At 45.6% G+C, this 7,516-nt stretch overlaps 1 long non-coding RNA gene across 1 annotated transcript; it reads left to right on the top strand.

The window, feature by feature from the left end:
• Nucleotides 1-961: 961 nt before the first annotated feature.
• LOC117308854 (uncharacterized) lies at nt 962-7,119 on the top strand. The gene is made up of 3 exons (XR_004523108.2): nt 962-4,570; nt 6,074-6,251; nt 6,417-7,119. It is a non-coding gene; the product is annotated as an uncharacterized lncRNA (long non-coding RNA).
• Nucleotides 7,120-7,516: the final 397 nt, after the last annotated feature.

Genomic DNA, 7,516 nt, shown 5'->3' with positions numbered 1-7,516 from the left:
ACCTCCGCTGGTGGTCAGGGGGCTTCTCCTCTTCGCCTCTGGAGGGCTAGTATAAAGTATGGCATTTGTATTATATGGTAGGGCATTTGTCACAATGCACTGCAACCTATGTGTTTATTTTTTAACATCTTTATTGGAGTGTAATTGCTTTACAATGGTGTGTTAGTTTCTGCTGCATAACAAAGTGAATCAACTATACATAAACATATATCCCCATATCTCCTCCCTCTTGCGTCTCCCTCCCACCCTCCCTATCCCACCCCTCTAGGCAGTCACAAAGCACCGAGCTGATCTCCCTGTGCTGTGCGGCTGCTTCCCACTAGCTATCTATTTTACATTTGTTAGTATATGTAAGTCCATGCCACTCTCTCACTTCGTCCCAGTTTACCCTTCCCCCTCCCCGTGTCCTCAAGTCCATTCTCTACACCTGCATCTTTATTCCTGTCCTGTCCCTAGGTTCTTCAGAACCATTTTTCTTTTTTTTAGATTCCATATATATGTGTTAGCATACGGTATTTATTTTTCTCTTTCTGGCTTGCTTCACTCTGTATGACAGTCTCTAGGTCTATCCACCTCACTACAAATAACTCAATTTCGTTTCTTTTTATGGCTGAGTAATATTCCATTGTATATATGTGCCACATCTTCTTTACCCATTCATCTGTCAGTGGACACTTAGGTTGCTTCCATGTCCTGGCTACTGTAAATAGAGCTGCAGTGAACATTGTGGTACATGAGTCTTTTTGAATTATGGTTTTCTCAGGGTATATGCCCAGTAGTGGGATTGCTGGATTGTATGGTAGTTCTATTTTTAGTTTTTTAAGGAACTTCCATACTGTTCTCCATAGTGGCTGTATCAATTTACATTCCCACAGTGCAAGAGGGTTCCCTTTTCTCCACACCCTCTCCAGCATTTATTGTTTGTAGATTTTTTGATGATGCCCATTCTGACTGGTGTGAGATGATATCTCATTGTAGTTTTGTTTTGCATTTCTCTAGTGATTAGTGATGTTGAGCATTCTTTCATGTGTTTGTTGGCAGTCTGTATATCTTCTTTGGAGAAATGTCTATTTAGGTCTTCTGCCCATTTTTGGTTTGGGTTGTTTGTTTTTTTGATACTGAGCTGCATGATCTGCGTGTAAATTTTGGAGATTAATCCTTTGTCAGTTGTCTCATTTGCAAATATTTTCTCCCATTCTGAAGGTTGTCTTTTCACCTTGTTTATGGTTTCCTTTGCTGTGCAAAAGCTTTGAAGTTTCATTAGGTCCCATTTGTTTATTTTAGTTTTTATTTCCATTTCTCTAGGAGGTGGGTCAAAAAGGAGCTTGCTGTGATTTATGTCATAGAATGTTCTGCCTGTGTTTTCCTCTAAGAGTTTTATAGTGTCTGGCCTTACAGTTTGAGGTCTTTATCCATTTTGAGTTTATTTTTGTGTATGGTGTTAGGAACTGTTCTAATTTCATTCTTTTACATGTAGCTATCCACTTTTCCCAGCACCACTTATTGAACAGGCTGTCTTTTCTCCATTGTATATCCTTGCCTCCTTTATCAAAGATAAAGTGACCATATGTGTGTGGGTTTATCTCTGGGCTTTCTATCCTGTTCCATGGATCTATATTTCTGGTTTTGTGCTGCAACTTATTTAGATGCACATGGCATCCCGAGTGAGACCACCAGCTCATGAAGGACAAATACTACTTATTCATCTTGGCATGGACAAAACCTGGAGCGGTGACTGTCATATAGAAGGAATCTGGTAAATATTTGTCAAGTGAATGAAACATGGAGACCTCCGTGATGCAGGTCATGGAAAGTTAACCAGAAGTAGCTCCTAACTCCTGTTGACAGCAGAAACATTCATGGTTTCTCAAAGAAAGCATCTGGGTGCCCAAGTCCTCTCCTAAGTGGGAATCCATTTTCAACTTGGCTTTGGCTCAGGAAGTGACTCCCTGTCCAGAGAACCCCTCCTACTGTCGGACAGGGTCTGCATCTCAAGGGAGAGAGCAAAGGTGGGGCCGAGTGTGTCTGGATAGAGAGAGACGGGGAGAGCTGTGAAAGCAAGAAGAACGCAAAGCACGTCTTGGGGGAATCGGCACAGTAAGAAAGCAGCAGTTTGCAGTCCTAGGGAAGCCAAACTGCTTGATGAGAACGGTGCTTGAGGTGAAATCTGAGCCTGCACTAACGTTAAGTCTCGAAGTTTCTGTACATAAAACAAGCATCTTGAATAAAAGGAGCAGCTAAACCTAGCTTCCAACGAGAAAGGACAAGAAGGGTGTGGAACAGAGAAGACAGTCAACTAAGCCTGAGAGAAGAGGCTAGGCAATCAGAGCCCCCGGGTTCTTTGTGGACACAAACTGGAAGCTACCAATTATATTCTAGAGTTGTGTGTATCGATGTTGGAGATAATGGGTAGAACTCCTAAACACAAGTTAGTCCATCCTCAATAAGTCACCGTATTGACCTCATAAAGTCCTGAGTTAGACCTCCCTCTAGGTCTGATCAAACACAAGTAGGGCCAGTTGACCTTCCATGTAACGGGCTTCTCACGCCAGGAGCTGTGGGAGCTTCTACAGAGAAGAAAGCATCTTGGACCCTAAGGGTTAACTTAACCTTCTTATAAATTAACCTTTTTATACAGCTATTTAGAAATATACCAACATTAGCACAGATATAAACACTTTATGGTTAGAGCTCAAATATAACTGAAAAGCAACAGAAGTTTACAAATTAAATGGAAACAAAACCTCAGAGGTCGACAAAATGAAAATGAACCACATTACATTCATGGCACCAGTAATGTTTTGCTGAAACTGATTCACAGCACAAATACGAGGGTGGTGTTGTCATGATATTGGCATTTTTGAGTGTGGCAGGCCCGTGCTGTGGGATGACTCAATTCTCCCACCCCTTTCCTCAGTTTAATTTGGTGCTACACCTCCATGCGTGCCAAGCTTCAAGATGTCACTTGCCCTTCCCTGGAGTGATGACAAAATCCTAAATGTGGGTCCTGGAATGACGCCAGCAAACTAGTGAGAAGTTGAGCGTCCTGATGCTCCAACTATTCAATTAAATGTATAATTTTAAATTATTTTTATATCATAAAAGTTAGACTACGATAAATTATAAAATTTGCATAGAGAACCTATGGATTCTGGTTTGAGAAACATTCTGTTAGATCAACCACCAACCCAGGCGACATTTCCCTATCTGTCCAACCAGTCTGATCACACTTTGTGTCCAAGGAAAGATAAACCCACCCCAGTCTCCAGGAATCTTGATGAGATAGCAGTTCCCTGCCCAGGACATTGTCACTCTTTAGAGTAAAACACAGAGATTGGAGGCGGATACCTTCACACTGAGTTCTCCTCCGGAAGTTATGGATGGAGGGAAGAACTCCCAGGAAGGCAAAGGGCAGAGAACATTCGTTTCAACTCTCTCCTCAAAAAATCCTCCCCCGGGGCAGCTTCCCTCCCAGCTGAGATCGTCACCTCTTTTGACCCCATTCCCTGGCTAGCCACACGTGGCTGCGTCTCCAGGAAGTTCAAGCAACCAGCTAACAAAGCTCCGTTGTTATACAATGGGCTTATCTTGCCTTATTTTTGTTCGTTTCTTCTGTTGTTGTTGTTTTATTTGTGGTAAAATACACATAACAAAGTCGAGCATCTTAACCATTTTTCGGTCTACCGTTCAGATGTGTTAAGTACCCTCATATCGTTGTGCAACGTCTCCAGAATCTCATCTTGCAGAACTGAAACTCTGCTCCCATTAAACAACTTTCCATCTCCCCCTCCTCCCAGCCTCTGGCGACCACTGTTCTACTTTCTGTCTCTGAGTTTGACTACACTCGGTACCTCACATAAGTGGGCTCATATGCATTTGTCCTTTTGCGATTGGCTTGTTTCACGTAGCATAACGTCTTCAAGGTTCATCCACATTGTAGTATATGTCATAATGTCCTTCCTTTTCATAGCTGAATAATATATATACACAGTACATTTTGTTTATCTATTCATTCATGTCCACGGGTGGGCATTTGAGTGGCTTCCACCTTTTGGCTAGTGTGCAAGTGTGAATTTGTGAATAGTACTGCCCCGAACATGGCTGTGCCTTGTTTTGTTTTTTTTACTGCATTGGCTGGGCCTTTTGGGTCTACCATACTGACCTCTAAGTTGTTTCGATTTCCCAATCTCCTCTGGAGCCTGAAGAGAATGCGCCTCTGAGATTTGGTGCTGTTTTTCCTCCAGTGTACAATTTCATATGCTTTCTGCTTCCAGGCATGGACACAAAGCTTCATGGATGACAGATTGTAATGGGCGGGACGCCAGAACATCCTCTGCAAGAACGTGTAAACATGTGCGGAGACAATGATGTTTGATTCAGCTCCCGGAGGAGAATTAGGTGGGCTGGGTCCTAACGTGTCATTCTCAGCAGCCAGCCACAGGACTTCACTTTACTGTGGAAATATCCTGGTGTGACCTCAGGAGGACCCCGCCATGGAGCTGCGGCTCTTTCCTCACCAGCCTCCCAGTTCAGGGATTTCACAGAGACTTCAGTGGAAGCTACCTCCCTTGTAAGTGACCAAGTCACCCCAAAGTTAGCTGAAATTGCAGGAGGATATGTCTTCCCATCACGACATCTTTCCTGTGCGTGACACAGGAAATGTGCTATCACTTATGGACGATCACTTAGAGCGCTACCCCCCAATAGCTGCCTGATGGGGACACACACACACACACATATAAACACACACACACACACACACACACACACAAGCACACACCCCACAGAAATCTGGCAGGTAGTGTCTACAGCCTGCTGACCTTCTGAAATCCATCACCCCAGGCTCAGAGGCCAGGCAGAAGCTCACCTTAATAGGGACCTACGTTCTATTGGCCACATTTGTGGGGCATATTCATTCCTCCCAAGCGGTCTCATGAGAAGATCGGGTGTGTCTCTCCCACATCACATGAGGACTTAGGTTTCACAAGAGGGGAAAACCTCCGAGGCGGCTTCTTCCCTCGGGGTCAACAGCTGCCCAAGGAGGCCTGGGCTTTTCCCTGGTGCCGAGCGAGGTCACGTCTCCATGCAGACCTGGTACCAAGTGGAAGAAAGAACTCATAGGAGGCTGAAGGGTGAAAGCTAGAGGAGTCGGCTCCCTTAGCAAACATCTTAGATGGTACCTACCTGCTGAGAGGAGAAAGCAAAGGGCAGAGGATTGAGCCCTGGGCTGAGAGCCCTAACAGAAGCCCCAGATTCCAGGACGGGCTGCTTCCTCCTTTGACCTATATTGTGAAACTGATGTGAGGGCCACACACGATTTGTGAAAATATTTTGTAATTGGTAAAATGCTTTACGAGGAGAAGGCATCATCGCTTTATTAAAAAAAATAAATTCAACAGAAAATAATTTGCTGCTTTGAAGCATTTTGTTCACCATTTTAATGGCCGCAAGGTAGGGTTTGATTTTAGGAATTAACGCATGATTACCCAAACCACCAGCTACATCCCCCCTGGCCTGAATGATGTCTGGGACCAAAGGGCTGCTTTAAGACCAAAAGGCTCTGCAATCCAGAAGCCAAGCCCGGCTCTGCCTCCCCTGGTGATCCCGGAGAGGCCCAGCTCCACGAAACAGCGAGTATTCCCTCCTCATTGTTCCCCAGCGAGCCTGGTCTCCATTTCTATTTCCTTCCAAATCCGGGAAGCAACCAATGCACACAGCACTCCCGGTAAAATGTCAGGAGGAAGGAGGGCAGACAGATGACCTGGTGGGCACAGAAGGGCATGCTCTTTGCCTCCTACATGTCTCTCAAAATGGTGAATGGAAATCTCAGGAACAGGAAATCTCTCTTCTAGAAGGAAATACAAGTGCGCCTTTCCTGTTTTCTCCTGAACCTCTAATGACAAAAATTCTCCTAAAAATAAGTTCGCCTAGGATCTCTGACTGTAATACATTTCCAGCCCTTCCTCCACCACAGCGGTCCCTTCTTCTCTCGGGAAAATGAAAATCTTAGTACTTTCTTCCAATTATTCATTCGTTTCCCATCTGCTAAGTCGTACCTTCTCCTCCTTTGCAGATTATAAACCACTAACATTCACTTGACAATTGAATTCTACCCCACTACTGAATCAGGAAGCGTAGCAACAATCCAGAAATCTCCACTCTGAAGAACACCAGTCCCAAGTTTCTGGAACCCCAGAGGAGGCTTGTACCTTTTACAGATGCATCCACTTCAAGGGTGCTTCTGCTCTCTGGTAAGCACCCCGACTCCCCTTCTAAGCCTCTTTCCAGGCTTTTGAAGTCCCTGACAGCTGCTCCAAGCCACCATCCCCCGGTCTGCTCTGTGCCACGGACCCTGGTCACATCCAGACTGCAGAGCTCTGGCACCGGCCGCCATACCAAGGCTGTTTTGTTCTCAGGATGCTGGAGGCAGGCTGAGATGTACCTGACCAGGAAGAGCTCCCTTGCCCAGGCCAGGTGACCCTGACTCGGGAGCTCAAAAACCAGTCTGACCCAAATGCCTAACCGGAACCTAACCACGAGGAAACAATCAGGAAAATCCACGTTGAGGATCTGTAAAGCACCAGGCCTGGACCCTTCAAAAATCTCCACGTGATGGAAAACCATAAAAGGTTCGGGAAACTGTACACAATTTTACTCCCTTACCCCTATATTTCCCCTCCCCCCTTCCCTGTCCTCACTGGTAACCGCTAGTTTGTTCTCTGTATCTGGGAGTCTGCTTCTTTTTTGTTATATTCACTAGTTTGTTGTATTTTTTAGATTCCACATATAAGTGATATCGTACAGTGTTTGTCATTCTCTGTCTGACTTAGCATAATGCCCTCCAAGTCCTTCCACGTTACTGCAAATGGCAGCATTTTGTTCTTTTTTATGGCTGCTTACTCTGCTCTTTAAAAGCACTTCTGGGCTTCCCTGGTGGCGCAGTGGTTGAGAGTCCGCCTGCCGATGCGGGGGACGCGGGTTCGTGCCCCGGTCCGGGAAGATCCCACATGCCGCGGAGCGGCTGGGCCCGTGAGCCATGGCCGCTGAGCCTGCGCGTCCGGAGCCTGTGCTCCGCAGCGGGAGAGGCCACAACAGTGAGAGGCCCACATACCGCAAAAAAAAAAAAAAAAGCACTTCCGTTTGTACCTCTATTACAACTAAGGCAACTGGACTTCTGACACAACTCTCCTTCAAAATCTGTGTCTGTGGTCAGACCTCGATGAGACCACACGGTCCCACATTTGACCTGGAAAATGCAGTCGCTGTAATGGCAGGAATTATTACATGGTTCCTTGTATTCTAGTTATTTGTGTACAAGTCTTATCTCCCCCAGTAGAATGTAGAGTCCCTCCGGGGAAAGGGAAATGTGCTGGTCTTCTTTCTAGTTCCGGTTTTTCTCTTCACGGGTGATTCCAGTCACCGTCACAGGGGCCTTTCTCACCCATATGGTGATGATGCTCACAGGTCACTCCACCTCTCTTACGAGTTTCAGATTATATGGCCAACTCCCTTTTTC

The sequence above is a fragment of the Tursiops truncatus genome, chromosome 18 (assembly GCF_011762595.2).
Source record: "Tursiops truncatus isolate mTurTru1 chromosome 18, mTurTru1.mat.Y, whole genome shotgun sequence".
Classification (NCBI taxonomy): domain Eukaryota; kingdom Metazoa; phylum Chordata; class Mammalia; order Artiodactyla; family Delphinidae; genus Tursiops; species Tursiops truncatus.
This window is presented reverse-complemented; position numbering and strand designations above follow the sequence as displayed.